Source organism: Eublepharis macularius, chromosome 4, assembly GCF_028583425.1.
Source record: "Eublepharis macularius isolate TG4126 chromosome 4, MPM_Emac_v1.0, whole genome shotgun sequence".
Classification (NCBI taxonomy): domain Eukaryota; kingdom Metazoa; phylum Chordata; class Lepidosauria; order Squamata; family Eublepharidae; genus Eublepharis; species Eublepharis macularius.
Genome location: NC_072793.1, coordinates 62,202,219 through 62,223,064, shown reverse-complemented (window position 1 = coordinate 62,223,064; position 20,846 = coordinate 62,202,219).

The window sequence follows — 20,846 nt, the reverse complement described above, 5'->3', positions numbered from 1 at the left end:
AATCCTTGTCTCATGGCAAAGTCCTTGGCCAAAGTAGAGGACTGCTTCCCAAATGTGCATGGGAAAGAAATTATTTTACTCATTCATTCATTCATTCTAAAACATTTGTATGCTGTCTTTCCACCCAAATATGGTTCCCAAAGCAGTAATCATTAAAACATTTTTTAAAATTTAAGACAACATTTGAAAAGTCTTCACCTGCTGGTAGAAGACAACAATAGAGGAAGACAGACAAATCTCCTGGGGAGGGAGTTTCAAAATTTTGGTGCCACAGCTATCTAGCCTCAAATGGCAGGGGTACCTGAAGCAGAACCTCTGAAGATGACTGGAATGAATGGGTAGATTCATATGGGAGAAGATGGTGCTTAAGGTATGTTTGCCCCAAGCCATATGAGGACTTAAAGGTCAGTATCAGCACCTTGAATTTGGCCCAGAAGCAAATTTGGAGCCTGTTAATATGGAAGAAGACTGGAGTGACAGAGTCCATACAACTCACTCTGGTCACCTTTCTGGCTGCAGAATTCTGTACCAATTGTAGCTTCTGGACTGTCTTAAAGGGCAGCCCCATGTAGACTGCATTGAAGTAATCTAATCCAGATGTTACTATAGCATGCACTACAGTGGCAAGATCGTCCCTACCCAGGATGGATTGCAGCTGGCTCACCAGCCAAAGCTGATAAAAGGTACCCTGGCAACTGCTGCCACTTTTTTATCCAACAAGAGGCCCAGGTCCAGCAGCATCCTCAAGCTACGAACCTGCTCCTTTAGGAGGAGTGCAACCTCATCCAGAACAGGAGATATCCTAATTCCTGGGTCAAACTTTCTCTCCACCAATAGCACCTGCATTTTGTTGGGATTAAATTCCAGCATATTAGTCCTCATCCACTCCCAAACTGCCTCCAGGTACCTTTTCACAGTTTCTACAGCCCCTTTGGGATTTTCTGATACCATGAGACAGAGCTGAGTATCATCCACATATCGATGGCAACCCAGCCCATATCTCCAGATGACCTCTCCCTGTGGCTTTACATAGATGTTGAAAAGCATGGTGGTGTGGAACCTTGGGGCTTCCCATAGGCCAGAGGCCAAGGGACAGTCCCCCAGCACCACACTCAGGGTTTGACTGAAACCATTGCAGAACAGTGCCTCCCAGTCTCTATCCCGAAAGACAATCCAGAAGGGTACCATGATTGTTGGTTTCAAAAGCTGCTGAGAGATCCAGAAGAATTAATAGGGTCGCATACCCCTGTCCATCTCATGGCACGCCATCCACCTGAGCAACCAAGACTGTTTCTGTCCCAGCCTTGAAACCAGACTGAAATGGCTTCAAACAATCTGCTTCATTCAGGAATCCCTGGAGCTCTTCAGCCATCACTCCTTCAATCATCTTGCTCAAGAAAGGTACATTTGAGACAGGAGGGAACTTAGGACGTTTCAAATTTACAATTCACTGGTCAGTTTCTCCTATAAGACTAACAAAATTTGGGCTGGGTTGCCATCAATATGTGGATGACACTCAGCTCTATCTCGTGGTACCAGAAAATCCCAAAGAGGCTGTGGAAACTGTGAAAAGGTGCCTGGAGGCAGTTTGGGATGGATGAGGATGAATATGCTGGAATTTAATCCCAACAAAATAGGTGCTACTGGACTCTTGCTCTTTTTCACTGCTACAGATAGACTAACATGGCTACCCATTTTGGCCAGTTTCTAATATGCATGTTTCTCTTCGCAGGTTGGGGAATAGTACTCAACCCAAAATATAATAACAGTACAGAGTGGACGGAGCTGGTAAAATAAGGATTTCCCCAGCAACAATATATTTGCAGTTTGAGAGCCAGGAAAATGCAAGAGCCCATGAACAGATGTGCTTCTTTGAATGAAGATTTCTGCACATTTGCTGCATATAAACTGAATGTCTGAAAAGGTCCCAGGTCAAATATCCATGTAACTAGAGAAATATATAGAATTTCAGTCATTATATTGCTTCTTTTGGTTTCTATTACAATTCTTCCTCTAAACTGCACTTGCTTTGAGTCATTGATTTCAGACTGCACAAACAGCTGCTTTCAATTCAGGTTTGTACAAAGAGGATTGCATATATACATAATCTAGTCTCTCTCTCTCACACACACACACACACACATTATATATATATATATATATATATATATATATATATATATATATATATATATATATATATATATATATATATATATATATATATATATATATATATATATATATATATTCCAAGGTGAACTATAAGTGCTTTGACCACCTGCCGGTTTGACTCATATTTTGCTCACCAGTTGCAAGCAGGGAACCGATTTTTGGGGACAGTTCAATTGTTTGTGAGAAACTCAAGTGTATTCCATAGGATACTTTTCACATATTGAAGCAGTACAGTACAGTATAATTGGCAGCATCTCATGCATGAACATTCTGACACAGTTCAGCGGAAGTTCTAGTTTCCCCACGTACAGACCTTTCATCATTGTACACCAATCCACAGCCAGTCGTTTAAAGAGTGACCAAGCCTTATGAACACACAAAAAATCTTTCTGTTGAGTGTCCTCATCATTGATGTCATTTTGCACGTATGAATTTTCACATGGCCTTTTGATAGCTGTTCCCCCTTGCGTTGTTTAAACTACCTGATCAAACCATGACCCTGGGGAAGAATTGATTTCACCTGTTATGCAGGTGCAAGTGTGGGGGCAAGACAGGAAAGAAATAAAACTCCGTTGCTACAGCTACTGAGCATCCACAACGCTGTTTGGCGTGCCATATGAGTCAGGTGGCACAGCAAAGAGCTGAGGCTCGACTAACAAGTGTGCACAGCTGTTGAAATTAGTATGTTTGCCTGCTGAATTCTGTAAAGTTCTCAGCATCCCAAGTTCTTTCATCTATTCTGTTGTAACCTTCAATTTTCCAGCCTTTTGTATTGTCATAGTCCATCTACTAGTCAATCCAAAATATTGTTATGTTCAACTTTTCACGCCCACTGCTCTGATCCTATTGCTCTTCTGTGTAAGTCCTTACACAGACTCCCGCCACCTTCAAGCTCTTCGCCCTTGCTTTTTAAAAAGCTCTCCATCACTTGCACCCCTGAATATTTGCTCTTTTATAGTCCTGTACATTCTTTCTCAAGGTTGGAATACACTATATGGTTGTCATGGAAATAGCCACTAACAATTGCCTTTGTATGGGCAACTGCCCAGCCCATGCTATCTAAAAGTAATAATCTAATCAAGCGAACAAAATGTCTAGATAAATGTACATGGGTGCAGTGGTGCAAAGTCACAATGGGAAAAGAGTGGGAGGGAGGGAGAGGCTTCAGCAATAAAAGAAAAAATGTGGGACAGTGCCCAGGAAGAGGGACTTCCTAAGACTTTGGTCCAGACTATCCACTGGATGCAGGCACAGCAGAAGATAAGAGTAACACCAAGTCATGAGCATAATCTGAAGGGTATAATTTGCTTCAGGGAGAGGCAGAAAATTGGAATTATTGCAGATGGCCTTCAGTTTATGACAGATTCCCATCTTAAGCTTACCTAACAACACTTTCCAACATCAGCTAAGCATAATGCTGCCTGAATCTAGAAGTTTAATATATATCACACCCAAAGCAAGCAGAGAGTGTGTGTGTTCATTTTCAGACCTCCATGTTTCACACATGAATGTGCTGCTTTGCATGCATCATTTATTAGATGGCCAGGGACAAAATGTTCACTACAGAACAGATGCTGATCTAGTCTTCCATGGTGATTGTGCTAAAGCTTCTGAAAGTGATTTAAATGATGCTGCTCAATAAGGGCCTATAAATTTTAACAAGGCAATGATGAGCCCATTAGTACTGGAAAGCCGTGCACCACCTGACAAGAGGCAATATTTCAGCTGTGCTTCATCCTACATTAAATCGTCTCACTTTCTGATTCCCAGCCTAACCTTTTCTGTGGCTGCAAAGGTTGATATGGGCCATGCTGTGCGTTCATAGGGCTGGCTCTTCTGGGTCACTTTGTGTGCGCTAGGCCATGGATGACACCCAGTTTGTGGCAAGCAGACTTCCTGCCTCTGCTCTTTTTTGCTAGATTCAATTTTCAGCTGAAAACAGCATTTGTTAACACACGCTGAAAACCGTATCATGCTGGAGCTGCTTGATCCTGTGACCAGCAAATTGTGTTTCACCACTCACAGGCATTTCATGTCCATCTTTATTTATCATACCCTTCCTCCAAGGAGATCAGTGCTTTACATGTTTATCCCCTCCTTTGTTCTCACAACAACCCTGCGAGGTAGACTAGATTGGGAGAGAGTGACTGGCCAAAGTTGGCTTCATAGCCAAGTGGAGCTTTGAACTTACCTGTCCCATTTTGAATCTGATCCACTGACCATCCAAGCACATCACCAGCTACCTCCATAATGCAGCCTGACTAGATGTTTAGCTGTAGTGCTGAATAGCCCACGTTCATGGAATATTCAAGCACTCTGTCAACAAGGAAAGTACACCTTTCACTATGGTATTTGTGCAAAATTAATCTTTAACATTTGACAAGCCTTAAATTGTACTACTATGAAGGGTTCAGCAGGACCAAATCAGCCCCATACTTATTTGGCCCCTCTGAGACCACATTGCTTCTGCTTTAAACTAAAAGTGACATCAGCAGAAGCCCCTCCCCTCAGACCATTCTCATGCAAAGCACGTACATGAAGGAAAAGTGGCACCCTCTTCGCCCCTCCCCAGCTAGCACCCCCCCCCCTCCCAGTTTGTCGGTAAGGAGGTGACAACCCTAAACTGAGGGTGCAAAATGCAGCATCACTTTCCTCTAGGAAGACATCCATTTGATTTTCCAGAAGGGGTGATTACAACTTAAGGAGCATGGCCTTTCCTACTCCTTATTTAGTGAGGGGGAAAGTGGTGAGCCAGGAAAAGAGCCTTCTCTATAAAAGCTTGCAGATCAAGCAAGCTCTTGGGTCTGAGCAATAAAGAGAAGTCAGCTTGCTATTGCTCCCTAAGGTTATATAATGCCCTGTTTTCCTCTCGATCTACCACAACTTCACCAGTCTTCCCTTGTCCCTTGCACATTATTGCACTCTCTGTTTAGTGACAGGAGCAGTGCCTGATAAACTCTGTAACTAATGTAGATGCAATGCTTTTCTGGCAGTCTATAACATAATATCAGTATTCTTCCGTGGTTCATTCCTGGATGCTTTCAACAGTGTTTGAGAGCAGCAAATCTCTTGGAGAGTGTTCTGTGCAGTTCTGGAGGCCTCACTTCACAAAGGATGAGGACAAATTGGAATGGGTGCAGAGAAGAGCAACCAGGATGATCAGGGACCTGGAGACCAGGGCTGAATCCACACTTACCGGCCTAGTGCGAAACAGTCGGAATGATAGCGTCTTCCTGGCACGTTTTATGACATCATCGCGCCACGATGCCGCTCTCATGGCACAATGACGTCAGAAAAAGTGCCAGGAAGATGCTGTCATTTCAACTGTTTAGCACTATGCCGGTAATTGTGGATTCAGCCCAAGCCCTACAAAGAAAGGCTGAGGGACCTGGGAATGTTCCATTTGGAAGAGATTGAGGGGAGACATGATTAATCTCTTCAAGTATTTAAAAGGCTGTCACTTAGAGCAGAGAAGGGAACTGTACCAGTTGACAACAGAGTTTATGACTTGAAACAATGGGTTTAAACTACAGGAGGGTGGGTACCGGCTGGACGTTTGGAAAAACTTCTTCACTTTAAGAGTAATTCAGCAGTGGAATCAGCTGCCTAGGGATGTGGTGGATTCTGCCTCATTGGCAGTCTTCAAGGAATGACTGGAGATGCTTTAGGCTGCTCCTGCATTGGGCAGAGGGTTGGACTAGATCATCTGTAAGGCCCCTTCCAACTCTATGATTCTATGCCCATAATCACTCACAAATCACAGAATGGTCTTTGATTGAGTCAGAATCCCCTTTCCTTCATCTCTGTGACTGCAATGCAGATTTGCAGCAACATCTGTAAGCTGAAATCTATTGCAAAGCATAGCCAGCAATTAACTCCTCCACTGCCATGCCAAATTAGAGTTGCAAAGAGCTTTCATTTCCCTCCCTGTCACCACCAACATGTCATATAAAAGCCAGTGATGTCACAGAAGAATCCTGTGCAAGCTGAATGTCAGCAACAAGCCTCTTCTAAAAATATTTTAGAAAGATATCCAAGCCATCAAACAAAACTTGCTTCTTATTAAAGAGATTTTTTTAAAAATATCAAATATAAAAAGTGTCTGACTGACTGGAAATAAAAAAAAAAAGTTAAGGTGTTGATCTATTCCACAGCTGGACATACCACTTCTTGTAAAAATAAATTTAACATTTAAAAAACTGTGTGTGGCTGGAAAAAGAAGCTTTTTGTTACCAAAAAGGATTTACAACTGCTGAAGGATTGACTTTTCTTAAAACCTATTTCCTTTTTAAAGCCACTTAGAAGCCGGAAAGTCAACTTCTTAAATATTTAACATTTATAGACACTCATTCCCTAGAAACACAACCACCTATAAAAGAACTGTGATAGATAGAGCCTTTCAGAGTCACCAGCAGGATTTTAGTATCCTTCTTGTCACTTTCCCTGTTATTAAACAACCACTTACACAAGTGTATCGACTAATCTACTACCAAGCAGGTAAATGAGGCGAAGGATCATAGTCAAGGGCAGGGCTTTTAAAGTGTTCTAAGGAATTCTGAGGTTCTGTCCAAGCCTACCAGGGATTCTGCAATGATAAGGTTGGTCTTAATGGGCAAGACACCCCAAGACAATTGATCTGCTTCTTGTTAACATGTGTGGTGAGCAAAAATATGCCTTAAAGCCTAACTACACATTATGTTTTCCCCCTCAGGCCTGTGCGATCCTTGCGTACTTGTGAGTTCCCTACTTGAAACTCAATTTCTGAGAAGTTGTGGGCTCCAATTTGGATTGAGACCATGGCAAATAAGGAGAAGGGGCTTCAGCCTCCACCAGCCCTGCCCCCCCTGCCACCGCTGCTGCCATTTTCCAGACCTGAAATGTCCTCATAGAGCACTATTTGCTTTGGGGGGGGGTATTGATGGGGTACACAAAGGTCTCCCCAATGGAACAAATACTGTTCCCTTAGGGCCCTTTTGTGTCAGGACAGAGCATGGGGAAGGCATGAGCACCCATTCCCCACACTCCAGAGAGCTGAACCAAGTTAGGCCTGAGTGCATCTGGGAATTGATTTTAGGGCTGTCACATCCTCTTACCCTCCCAGTGGGAGGGTGGGGACCCAGTGCTTACCTTCTCAGTACTCCTTCGTGCACACGACCCTATGCCAGCATCATAACACTGACATAGGGCCATCACTTCCTGGAAGTGCTGTCATCGGGCAAGGTGGGGAGAGTGCACGCACTTCGCAGCAGGCCAATTTGGGCCCCAAACATTTTCAAAGACAGAGCAGAGCAGTCTCTTCCTCTCACCCTCCACACTGGTTGGAATCTCAAAGTTCCTCTCCCCCACCCCCACAGCGTTGCACTGCTCTGTCTTTGAAAACTTTTATTTTAAGACCTGGCAGATCCCACCGGGGGGGAGGGGGTGGCACGGGCAGGGAGGAACTAAAGTCTTGCACCCAAAAACTACACTAGAAAATGCTTCTAACCTAATTTTGCTTGTATTTTCAACCTTCCAGTCCACAGCGATCCCAAGCAACTTTTTTTAAAACTACAGTTCCCAGGAAACATTGCATCATCTGACACTTGAAGATCATGTGCCAGAAGTCTTCTGTAGAGAGACTCTTAGTGAATGGGCCACATTACAACTGGGTCCCAGAATAGCCTAAGAATAAGGAAGTGCCCCTTATCACTCTAAAGAGCCGGTGCCTTAAAGGAATGCACCCAATCTGCGCAAAGGCCAACACACAGGGCCATCCATGGATCTTTGAGAAAGTGATGACATTTGCTTGCACAATTTTGGACAGAAAAATATGCATCAAAAGCACGGATTCCACAATGCCTAGCCACTGAATAATCCAAAAGGTAATCTGGGGAGGGGAAGCAGGTATGGATATAGCTAAGCACCATGACTCAGAGTACATAACAAAGGAATGCATGAGCTCAAGTTGCCAGGTTCATAGAGCAGTAATCCAAGCAAAAGTCAAACTGGAGGTTGGAGCAGAGAAAAAGCAGAGATATGAAGTATGTACCAAGATGGCAAAAAAGAGCCCCGTGGCGCAGAGTGGTAAGTAGGGGTGTGTAATTCGGTATTCTGATTACGTTAAAAATACAGAAGCAGGGCCGTTTAGGTTTTTTTCAGTATTACCAAAACTTTTTCTGAATACCAAAATATTTCAGTAATACTGAAACAGAGATTGCCGAAACGATTCGGCCATTGTTTTCAATGAGAAAACCTTCTCTCGGCTTTCCGGGAGTCGGGGGGGGGGCATTTTCTGTCCAAATCACACCAAACTTGGTAGAGACCTTCTCCTAACTCTCCTCTAACTACTCTCCAAGTTTCAGAAAGATTGGACTTTGGGGGGCCATGTTATGCCCCCCAAACAAGGTGCCCCAATCCTCCTACACTCTCCATGGTTCTCTATGGGGGAAAACAAGTCATCTTTCTAGGTGGCTTGGGGTGGCATTTTGCAAGCAAAATGCAACCAACTTTCAGGGGACTTGCTCCCACCCGTCCTCCCACCCTCCACCAAGTTTCAGGCATATTCCATTTGGGGGGGCATTTTACGGCCTCCCAAAATGCTGCTCTTAGCCCCCCCTTTCTCCATTATTTCCTATGGGGGAAATAAGACAGGCTTGTCTGGCTAGGGGTGGCATTTTGATGGGAACCAACTGCACAACAAAGAATAAAACACAAACACACACTGAATAAAGGTTTTTAAAAAAACATTTTCTCACTTTCAAAGTACAGGTAGGCAAAGCATTGTGACACATTACACCAGCAGTCCCCCACACAGAAAAATAACACAACTCACTTAACATCAGAGAATCACAAAAACACAATTCCTGTCAAAAACACTTTATTTCTTTAACAGCTATAGGTTACACAGCAGGGGGGCACACCAAACGGCATTCCAGCATTTCCCTACACAAAAATAACACATCTCACTTCACATCAGAGAATCGCCAACACAATTGCTGTCAAAAACGGTGATGTGAGTTGTGTTATTTTATGTAGTAGAATGCTCTCATGCCCTGTTGTGACCTCCTACTGTGTAACCTACAGCAGTTAAAGAAATAAAGTGTTTTTGACAGCAATTGTGTTTTGGGTGATTCTTTAATGTGAAGTGAGTTGTGTTAATTCTTTTGTAAGATACTGCTGGCATGCCCTTTGGTGTGCCCCCCTGCTGTGTAACCTAAAGCTGTTGAAGAAATTAAGTGTTTTTGTCAGGATTTGTGTTTTTGTGATTCTTTAATGTGAAGTGAGATGTGTTATTTTTGTGTAAGATACTGCTGGCATGCTGGTGTAATGTATCACAATGCTATGCCTACCTGTAAAGTGAGAAAATGTTTTTTAAAAACCTTTATTCAGTGTGTGTTTGTGTTTTATTCTTTGTTGTGCAGTTGGTTCCCATCATAGGGAACAATGGGGCTGGCTGGCCAGCCATCTCTGTACGTGGTGGGGGAATTTGGGGGAGGGTGTCTGTGGTTCAGGTGCTCTTTCACAGGGACAAGCTCGCACTCAGGAGTGTGCCCACCATTGTGGCACCCCTGGGCTGTGCATAATTGCCCAGGGAAAGAAAGTTTAAAAGTTCCCATCACAGGGAACAATGGGGGACGGCTGGCCAGCCTGCTCCTGCAGTAGTGGCTGGTGTGGAAATGTTGAGGAGGGTGTATTTGGGTCAGTGTGGGGCTGTGGGGGGGAGAGATTTAAAATGGGGACTGTTCCTGTGGCCACAGATGCCACATTCTGTGGGTTCCTGCTGTGGGAGATTTTCCCATAACAGAAATCAATAGAAAGTGGCTGGCCACAGGACAGAGGAGGTTATGTTTTGGGGAGGGTGTGTGTGGTATTTGACAGTTTGGGTGCAGGTGGACTGTGGCTGTGGCCATTGGCAGCCCCAATCCCATGTGCTTCTGTGGTGTGGAAGTCTTCCCCACAGTAGAAAGACAAAGTGGTGTGGCAGGAGAACCACCTTTGGGGGGGGGCATAAAATGACCCCCCAAAGTGGGATCAGCTTGGGCCTTGGTGGAGGGTGGGAGGACAGGTAGAAGAAGGGGCCCTGAAGGTTGGGGGCATTTTGCATGCAAAATGCCACCCCTAGCCAGACAAGCCTCTCTTATTTCCCCCATAGGAAATAATGGAGAAAGGGGAGGCTAAGAGCAGCATATTTGGGAGGCCATAAAATGGCCCCCCAAAGTGGGATCAGCTTGGGCCTTGGTAGCGGATGGGAGGACAGGTAGGAGGAGGTCCTCTGAAGTTTGGGGGCATTTTGCATGCAAAATGCCACCCCTAGCCAGACAAACCTCTCTTATTTCCCCCATAGGGAATAGTGGAGTGGTGGTGGATAGGGGCACCTTCTTTGGGAGGCCGTAAAATGCCCCCCCAAAGTGGAATATGCCTGAAACTTGGTGGAGGGTGGGACAGGTGGGAGCAAGTCCCCTGAAAGTTGGTTGCATTTTGCTTGCAAAATGCCACCCCAAACCACCTAGGAAGATGACTTGTTTTTCCCCATAGAGAACCATGGAGAGTGTAGGAGGATTGGGGCACCTTGTTTGGGGGGGCATAACATGGCCCTCCAAAGTCCAATCTTTCTGAAACTTGGAGAGTAGTTAGAGGAGAGTTAGGAGAAGGTCTCTACCAAGTTTGGTGTGATTTGGACAGAAAATGCCCCCCCAGACTCCCAGAAAGCCGAGAGAAGGTTTTCTCATTGAAAACAATGGCCGAATCAAGCCGAAACGCGAATACCAAATCAGCTTGATGTTTCGGTATTCCCTGAATACCAAAACGTTTTCCTGATTCAGTTAAAACCGTATCAGGTTTAACGAAACAGGCATGCCATGCACACCCCTAGTGGTAAGCGGCAGTACTGAAGCCCAAGCTTTGCTCACGACCTGAGTTCAATCCTCGTGGAAGCCGGGTTCAAGTAGTCGGTTCAAGGTTGACTCAGCCTTCCATCCTTCCGAGGTCAGTAAAACGAGTACCCAGTTTCCTGGGGGTAAAGTGTAGATGACTGGGGAAGGCAATGGCAAACCACCCCGTAAAAAGTCTGCCAAGAAAACGTCGTTATGTGACATCCCCCCCATGACTCAGTGCTTGCACAGGGGACTTCCTTTACCTTACCAACATGAAGTTTCCATAGCACCATATCAGCAGAAATATACACTTTGGGGCAGATTCTGGTTTTGGTTACAGATCTTTTCCCTAGATTTGGAGAAAGAGGCAGAGAAACCAGGTGAGCTACCAGCTGTGTCTGATTGCCAGGGTCCTGGGAACATTGACAAATAAGGAATTGGATGAGAGGAAAGGTAAGTTGGGGGGAAGCAGCTTACTCCAGTCTCATCTCCTCTATTTTATCCTCACAACAACTCTGTGAGGTAGACTAGGCTGGCCCAAGTCACCCAGAGAACTTCTGTGGCAGAGTGGGGATTTCAACCTGGATCTGAACCACATCCTAGTCTGACATTCTCACTGCTACACCATGTTGGTTCTCTCAGTAAAAGCCTTGGTATATCTCCAGAATGGCAGGAGTAGTGCTGCCAGTCCCCTGGTGGAGGCAGTAGATCCCCCACTCCCAGCCTCTCCACCCCCCACCCCCCACTACTCATCTGGCTCCTGTGAAGGGCAGGAGAATGCCTGCCGCTGGATGCAATAATGTCACTTCCAAAAGGCCAGAAGCGAGAAAATCACTGAAGTAAGTGCCAGCCTGCCCTTCCCACTGGGGGTTAAGGAGACCTGGCAACCCAAGGCAGTAGTAAGTTGGACATTGGCAACAATTAGCACAAGCAGACATGCAAGTTTCACTTCTATGTTGGGACTGGAAGAAACAGGCAAACTATCTTTGAAAATCACCTATAATAACAGGAACCTATATATATATTAACAACCCATACTTCATATACATGGATGAGTGTGTGTGTGTGACAAAGTGGCATCTTGGTTAGTATTCTCTGTTTTTGGCAAGTTTAAGCACTACTCTTCATTTTTTTCACATTTTGGATTTGTGTGCAAAAATAGGGGCTTTCCTAAGTTTGTAGGAAAATCTCCATTGTCTGGCTTTATTGTATGGATGTACTAATCTGTATTCTTGCACTGTTGTTCAGAATTATAGGCAGGCAGGCAGGCAGAGAGATAGATGTTCAAATGGACGGACCGGCAGACAGGTATTCAGGATTCCCATGGTGTTCTCGAAGGCACTAATTCAAAGAATGCAGAAAGCTCAGTAAGCTTAGTCTTGAATCTCAGTCTTCTGAAAATTCAGCCAAATAGTAGCTGTGGTCACAGCCAACATTTGAGAGGCCAAGACTATGCAGAAATATTTTTGTTCAGCAGCATAGGCTTTAAGAAGGGAAGAAATGGATTGTTGTACATTCACATCTTGGAAGAATATCAGACTGTCCATACATTCCGTCTTGCCTTTCTTTGATATATTGTCATAGGCTTTCACGGCCGGAGAACGATAGTTATTGTAGATTTTCCGGGCTATATGGCCGTGGTCTTGGCATTGTAGTTCCTGACGTTTCGCCAGCAGCTGTGACTGGCATCTTCAGAGGTGTAGCACCCAAAGACAGAGATCTCTCAGTATCTTGCCTTTCTTTGGTTTGCCTCTCCTTGTCCTAATATATGTTTGTGCTTCTCTTTGTACAAACAGTAGTACAGGATTTGCTCAGTAAGTGCTTTGGCCTGACACATCAAATGACCATCATGGTCTCTAGCTCACAATTCAGTCCACTAGTTGGATACTTGATCGTGATGATCACAATGGCATAGAGGGCAGAAGTGTTAAAGACACAGAATTTCCATATTCCTCAGAAGGAACTGAGATGTATTTTTAGATGCTTGATGAAATTGGCATAGCTTGCAGTACGGAAAGTCCACCTACTGAAGCTTATGACATAGTTTACTGGGGCAGCATGACATAGCAGAGAGGACTGAGAATACTTGGTGCCCCAGCCTTGATCCAGATAACAGAGTTAGCATGCAAAGACAAGTGCCTCTGCTTTTTTCAGACCACATCAAAAATAAATCTGAGTAAGTCATGCAGGTAGGCTGTTTGTGGACAGTTACATACTGTGGCTGGAGAAGCCATGCCTGCTCTAAATATTTCATTGGACATGTTGTACATGGAATTGTTTCTAGTAATGTATGTTGCTAAAGGTGACTTTGAAGAGCATTTGAGTGAATCTATGGAGTTGACCAATTATATTTGATTTTATTATTAGTGATTCTGTAATACCTTTGTGCATAAATTGTGGATTGTGTTTAGACAATGATCAAAATATTTTTGCTTTGTGATGCAGACCATTGACAATGCAACTTGGGGGGGAGGGTTACAGCCAGCAATCTGGTAATGGGCATGTGAGTGAGCTTTTCCCATACCTCATAGGGAATTCCACATATCCCAAATCCTACATAAGGTTCAACTCATTTGAAGGTACGGCTGGATGTCTCCTGCTGCCCTTGGCTGGTTCCTGTTACTTATTGGATCCAAGCCAGTCTTCCTTGGTGCACTCCCTGCTTAGTGCTGCAGTGTAAAGGATCCCCACATACAATAGGTCAAAAGTCCATGTTTACATCAAGGACATCACTTTAGGCTCAATAATTCTACAAGACACAGCATTTAAAAGAAAACAAATAGGCATGGGTCTCTTTTGAGGTTGGTGGAGGGTGTTATCAATGCATATCATGCTATAACTCAGAAAATGACCTTTAAAAAGAAGAAAGCAAGCATAAGAGATAAAATATAACAAGCCTGTCATGCTAAGATTGGTGAATAGCCATTTACAGCAGCAAGCAACACTGTTAGGGTTTAACCTTTGCCTGATTACAGAGCAAGAAAATGTCTAACTCAGTAGCAGGAAGACTTTAACCCTGGAACAAACTTTTAAAAGCCCAAACATAACTCTTTCATTCTGCCTCCTCTTTCTTTTTAATATGCAGAAACTCGAAGGACTTATCTAGTTGATGAGTTCAAAGCATTGTCCTTCCAAATGTGCATGATATGTTGTAAAGGCAATGGTGTGATATTCGTTTTACACACAACGGGTGGTTGATGTAGGCTTTTTAATCTTGCACTGAGTCAGACCATGGGTCCGTCTATCTCAGTATTGTCTACTCCAGTGTTTCCCAGCCAGGGTTCCGTGGCAACCTGGAGTTTCTGCAGGACATTATCTGGAGTTCTTCAAGAAATCATGGAATAAATAAACACAATTTTTGAAATACCATGAAAATCCCAAATATCCCTCAAAATATGATGGTTATTAAGGTTATTTTAGTTGTATTGTGTCTGTGTTCTTTTGTATTGTTAGAGCCACCTCACCAGTGGTGAAAGAGTAGGCAGTGTGGTGATTAGTTTAGATATTATAATAACAACAACATTTGATTTATATACCATCCTTTAGGATGACTTAACACCCACTCAGAGTGGCTTACAAAGTATGTCATTATTATCCCCACAACAAAACACCCTGTGAGGTGGGTGGGGCTGAGAGAGCTCCTAGAAGCTGTGACTGACCCAAGGTTACCCAGCTGGCTTCAAGTGGAGGAGTGGGGAATCAAACCTGCCATCAACTTTTTCTGGCCTGTAAATCTTTTCATAGGTGGGGGTTCCGATGGATTTCAAAAATTAATTTAGGGGTAGCTTCATGGGGGAAAAAGGTTGGAAAACACTGATCTACTGTCATAGACTGCAGCTCTTTGGGGGTCTCAGGAGGAGAAAGGTCTTTCCCGACACCTGATACCAAACCCAGGACCTTCTGTATGCAAAACATGTGCTCTACCACTGAGTCAAGGCCCCTCCTCTGAAATTACAGCCACCCCTTCAATCCCAGGCAAAAGTTGCATCAGGCTTCAAATTACAGAGAAAGGAAGGGATTTCCCAAGCACCACCCTGCCTTTCAGTCCCAAAGAGTTTTTTTCCTCTTGCAGAAGACGGCAGGGCTCACCCGCCTCCTTTTAAAGTGGTAGGTACTTCTGAGCATGGGATGGAGAATGCTCAACCTACAAAGAAAAAACTCCTAAGGAAGTTTTAACTGAATGGTGGTGGAAAGTTCTGTCAAATCACATCCAAGCTATGGTGACCTCTGCTGGGGGTTTTGAGGCAAGGGACTAACAGAGGTGATTTCCCATTGCCTGCTTCTGGATAGCAACCCTGGTCTTCTTTGGAGTCTCCCATCCAATTACTAAGAGCAACCCTGCTTAGCAGCCAAGATATAGTGAGATCTGGGTTGCCTGGGCTATCCAAGTCATACTTCAAAGAAAAAGTTTGGAGAAGCTCCTTGTCATTAGGGCAGGGAATCCAGTTAAAGTTGCAGGTGAACTTTTAAGACTTGCAGCCAGGGTTGAAATTAACAAGTATTTTTTTCCACACTTCATATTGACTAGTCAGTTGCATCAGCGGTGGCAGATGGAACTTTGAAGGGTGGGTGCTGGTATTTAGGCCAAAGCATAGTAGGGAAGAACTAAGAGAAACCAAATGAAAGCATACATACCTCATTGCCCTATGATGCAACTTATAAAGGGAACAGGCAATGGCTCCAATCCAACAGAGAATAAAGCAGGTTTAAGGGTGCATACCAACATAATGTTAAAACCGAGGTCTCAGCAGATTTTTCCTTTCTGGGATGAGACCAGTTTCCTTGTACTTTTGCAATGCAAATCAACCAGTGACTCAAATGCAAATTCAGTCACCACTCTTTCCCCCATGCTTCAGGCAGGCTGTCTGCCCTTTTTATTGTTGGAAGCACCACATGTGCATTTATGTATGTAAACATTATATAAAGCTGCTCCAGGGATGAAAGGAAGGTGGGTTTGTGATGTTACTGGTGCCAGCCAGTCAGCACTGTGAAGAGCTGCATTCTGCTGCAATCTTGTTTAACCAGCTTTTCTTGAACTAGACCTAAGAGAGAAAGCAGTTTGTTTGAACAAAATGAGATGACTACATTTCCAAAGCAATTCCACTGTTCCAGAACAACTCCACTATTACATCTCTATGCACAGGTAGTCAATTGATTTCACTGATCTTAAGCATGCTGGATTATGACTCGTAGATTTAAAATAAGAAAGTATTTTTGTACACATGTCACAGTTAATCTGTGGAACACGTAGTCATGAACGGTTGTAAGGGTTACTATAAACTATTATCACTGTCTGTATAATACATTGTGTCTGTTTATAGACTAGACCAGAAAGCATTAAAAACCACTGAAGGAATGAGATATTATCATCAACAAAATTACATGGGAGAACATTGTGATCAGGGTGTCTTACCCTCCTCTGACTAGAAGGCAAGGGATACTATTTATATTACAAAACGAGTAGCACACCACATGATTTGAGTCCTGTGGCACCTTAGAAATCAACAAGATTTTCAGAGTGCAAGCTTTCAAGAGTCATCACACACATACACCAATTTTTATCTGCTTTTGAGAAGGACTGGGTGTTAGCGCACAAAAACCAAGGGCATGCTTCCTACCTGTCTTTGCACAAATGCTGAAAGGAGCATGTCTCTGACCCTTGTTTGTTCCTCACTATGGTACACCTCCTGTTGCTTATGTTTCTTGTCCCTGGCTTTCATGAAGTGCTTCCCACTTTCCTGGTCTTTATACTAATGAGGTCATAATTTTGGTTTCTCATCTTCCTGTCCTATGGTTCTGATGTCACATGTCTGTGATGTCACATACTTTCAGGTCAGTGGGTCCTGAGTCTGGAAAGTTTGAAGATCAATACCATAATGTATATGAAGGGAATCAAACATTTTAACTATCTCTTATATGCTGTGAGAAGCCACAATTAGTCCATGGTTCTTGCATCTGTCAGAGGGATATAAATACAAGCTACAGTTATTCTGTGGAACCTGTGGTCCTGGTTGTTGGGAAGGGTTACTATTGACTATTATTGCCATCTATGTATGCCACATTGATGAGTTTTCTAAACAGAGAAGTGTCATAAAGGTATTATTAATAAATACAATATCCATAGTATAAATGAGCAAGAGTCCAGTAGCACCTTTAAGACTAAAACAATTTGTGGTAGTGATGGAAGTGAACTTAATGGACTAGAACATTTTATGTGCCTTCACTGTTTCTATGCAACTTTACTTTACTCTCAGGTGCCATTATAGTATTTCTACTGTATTATGTAAAGGATGAACACTGGAGTAAAATAACCAAGCAAAAGACACATGAATGTATGCTAGTTGTGAATACTGGGGCCAGTCACTGTGAAGTACCTGCTGTTTGTAGTGGGGTAAAAGGGTAACCTAGGCTACTATAAATATGCTTACCAAGCAAGCTTGCTGCTAGGAAGATGCACCTGTAATCACTATGCGCTATGCCACTTATAGGTTGATAATGGAAAAATCCTTTCTGAACTGTTCATGCCAAATGTAGCCATAGAAGAGAATAGATAAGAAAAGCCAGCTGCAAATGGGAGGATAGAAAAAGGACACTTGCTGAACCTTGGTCTGGATAACGAGAGACTGAAAAGGGGAGCTGACGAAAGAAGATATACAGAAGAGGAGTGGGTCAGCCGAGAGAAATAAGCTTGCTTCAGGTTCATTAGATTAGCAGAACTTTCCAAGGCTATAAGGAGCCCCAGGCAACAGAAACAGGGTGCCTAACGTAGCTTCAACCACATTCCTAAGGAGGGGAGATTGCTCCCCTCCCACAGCACCCAAAGGGAACAATCTCTGCCTGAAAAGTACAAGTTTGCTGAAGCTACACTTAGACGCCCTTGGCAAATTGTTACACTGTCAAGGGGGCAGGAAATAATGAGAAGTCTATGAATGGGAAAGTGTGAGAAAGGAAAGAGATGTTCCTTGAAGAGATAAAACAATGCACTAAGGTGATAAGCAATGCTAATTGGGAGATATTGTAATTGTGTTGCTGATAGGAATTATTCTTCCAATAGGGGATCACTAGATCATTGGAGGTGGTCACCTGCAGAAACCAATGGGGGGTCACAATTATGTTTGAGCCAATGGGACCCCCAACATTGTAATGAACCAAAGGGTATAAAATGTCTTGCACAGCTATTGTAGCTTCGATGAGCATTGGACATGAGGGAACCTTCTACTCTCTGTGTAACTGATGCTCCTCCACGTTTAATAAACGTAGTAGACTTGATGTATTGTGTAGTAGACTTGCTTCATTCACAGGACTCTGCATCTGTCTCTTCTTGGAATTGGCTAAGGGACATTCAAACCACTGATTGCGTGGAACAGTAGGGTTTGAGCTTTCATGAGCCACAGCTCACTTCTTCAGATAGTATAAATGTTGACAATTCCAGTTTCAGTTGCATCAAGTGAAAGGAGTTTCAACAAACTGAAATTGATTGAGAACTACCTCAGATCACAAATGTCCCCAGATTGACTGAATGCCTTAGCAGTCCTATCAACTGAATCTTAGGAAAAAGAGTAAGTAGATTTTGATCCTGCGATGCACCATGTTGCTGCTGGGAAAAAAACCCCAAAGTGGAAAGTGTTTTAATTACATGCTCCTAAAGATGTAACTTTCTAGAAATTTTCCGGACCTTCACATCATTACATGCATTATTCATGAGAATTGGTTATTAATTAGTTTTAAAGAATTATCCTCGTTACCACGTAACAATTATACATGTTACCACATTATTGGCAGAAAATAGTGAAGACTTGAAATGACTACTGATGAAGGATAAAGGAGAAAGCACCAAAGCAAGATTACAGCTGAACATCAAGAAGACAAAAGTAATGACTACTGAGGAATTACACAATTTTAAAGTTGACGATGAGGAAATTGAAATTGTTCAAGATTTTCTATTCCTTGGTTCAATCATCAACCAAAAAGGAGACTGCAATGAAGAAATCAGAAGAAGACTGAGACTTGGAAAAGCAGCTGTGAGGAAGCTAGATAAAATCCTTAAAGGTAAAGATGTCTCTCTGGGAACCAAGATCAAGATAATCTAAACTATTCCCCATTACTATGTATGGATGTGAAAGCTGGATAGTAAAGAAAGCTGACAGGAAGAAAATTGATTCATTTGAAATGTGATGCTGGAGGAGAGTTTTGCGGGTAACATGGACAGCCAAAAAGACAAATAAGTGGGTACTCGATCAAATGAAGCCTGAATTCTCCCTAGAAGCTAAAATAACAAAACTAAGGCTATCGTACTTTGGTCACATCATGAGAAGACGAGATTCTCTGGAAAAGTCAATAATGCTAGGAAAAGTGGAGGGTACTAGAAAAAGAGGAAGACCTAAAACGAGATGGCTTAACTCAATAAAAGAAGCCGCATCCTCCAATTTGCAGGATATGAGCAAGTCTGTTAATGATAGGATGTTTTGGAGGTCTTTCATTCATAGGGTTGCCATAGGTCGGAGGCAACTTGACAGCACATAACACACCACATATTAAGTATACATAAACATATATTACATATAATAACAACAACAACAGTGATTATATACCACTCTTCTAGACAGATTAGTTACATTTTTTATACAGCATAATAAAATTTAACTGAGAAAGCAAAAATGAAAGAGGTGTGATTAGGAGAAAGGGACTGTGCCAAAGTGGGAAAGGGGCCCAATTTACATTGCTGTCCAGGACCCACAAAAACCTGGAACAGGTCCTGCTCCACAACAAGGGCGGAGCGGAAAATCTCCCATTACTTAATAATGCACTTTGTCCCCAGAGAAAACCACTATAAGAACAACAAACAAGAAAAAGCCAGCCTACTGTATAATTGTTCTTCCTAAACCCACCCCATGGATCCAGTTTCAGTCACCCTTCACATTTGGAAATGAGACTGTGAGATTAACCATGTTTGTATGGATCTGAAACAGATTTTACTATGAGGATATATGTTTCTGTAAGCTTAAGAAAACCTCTGAACCATTTACATGAAAAATAAGATACTTGATTCCTTTGAATTATGACAGTCTATTAAAAAGTACAGTTTGGCTGCTACTTGAGGAAACATTCGAAGAATATATTTGGCAGTTGAAGTCACCTCCATTTTATCTGCAGGGCAGGAGGTTGTCTATCGGAGAGGGGGGGCGGAATAAAATCTGGACATCTACTTCCATTAGGCTCCCATCTATGCAACCCTACCTGGCTGCAACTGAATATAAGCAAAGTATTTTCTTCTGTCCTCTGAACAGCAAAGCAGGCTGGCTATCAATGCCTACTTATCATGGAATGAGAAGCTATAGTTTCTCTGTCTTTATCCCCTTCCAGCTGCTCTGCCTGTCTATTACCATATACAAGCAAAATGGTTCTCCTGTCTGTCTTGCATGTGTGCAGCAACTGATAATGGACTCATTCAGGCAAGTAGAATTTATGGTCACATAGAATCAGAAAGTCCTCCCAAAGCCAGTGTAAGGGAGGAATGATTGGCAGAAAATGGAAATGCCAATCAACAAAATCAGTGGGAACTCTTCCAATCATATGACACTGCAGTCACACACATATCTACTGATACTGATTCATTTTCAACGATTGCTGCCTCAGCTTCTCCTGCCTCCTCCTTCCAAGGAAATGGAAACTAGACAGCAAGGCACCAGAATCAGTATCAAGTGGCTTTCACTCAGGCCTTCCCCCTGCATCATTTTCCCAAGACGAAAAGGGCCCAGGGGGTGTTATTTGCCCCCTTGGGGGGCTGTGCATGCTGAATTCTGTGCACATGCAGCCCTG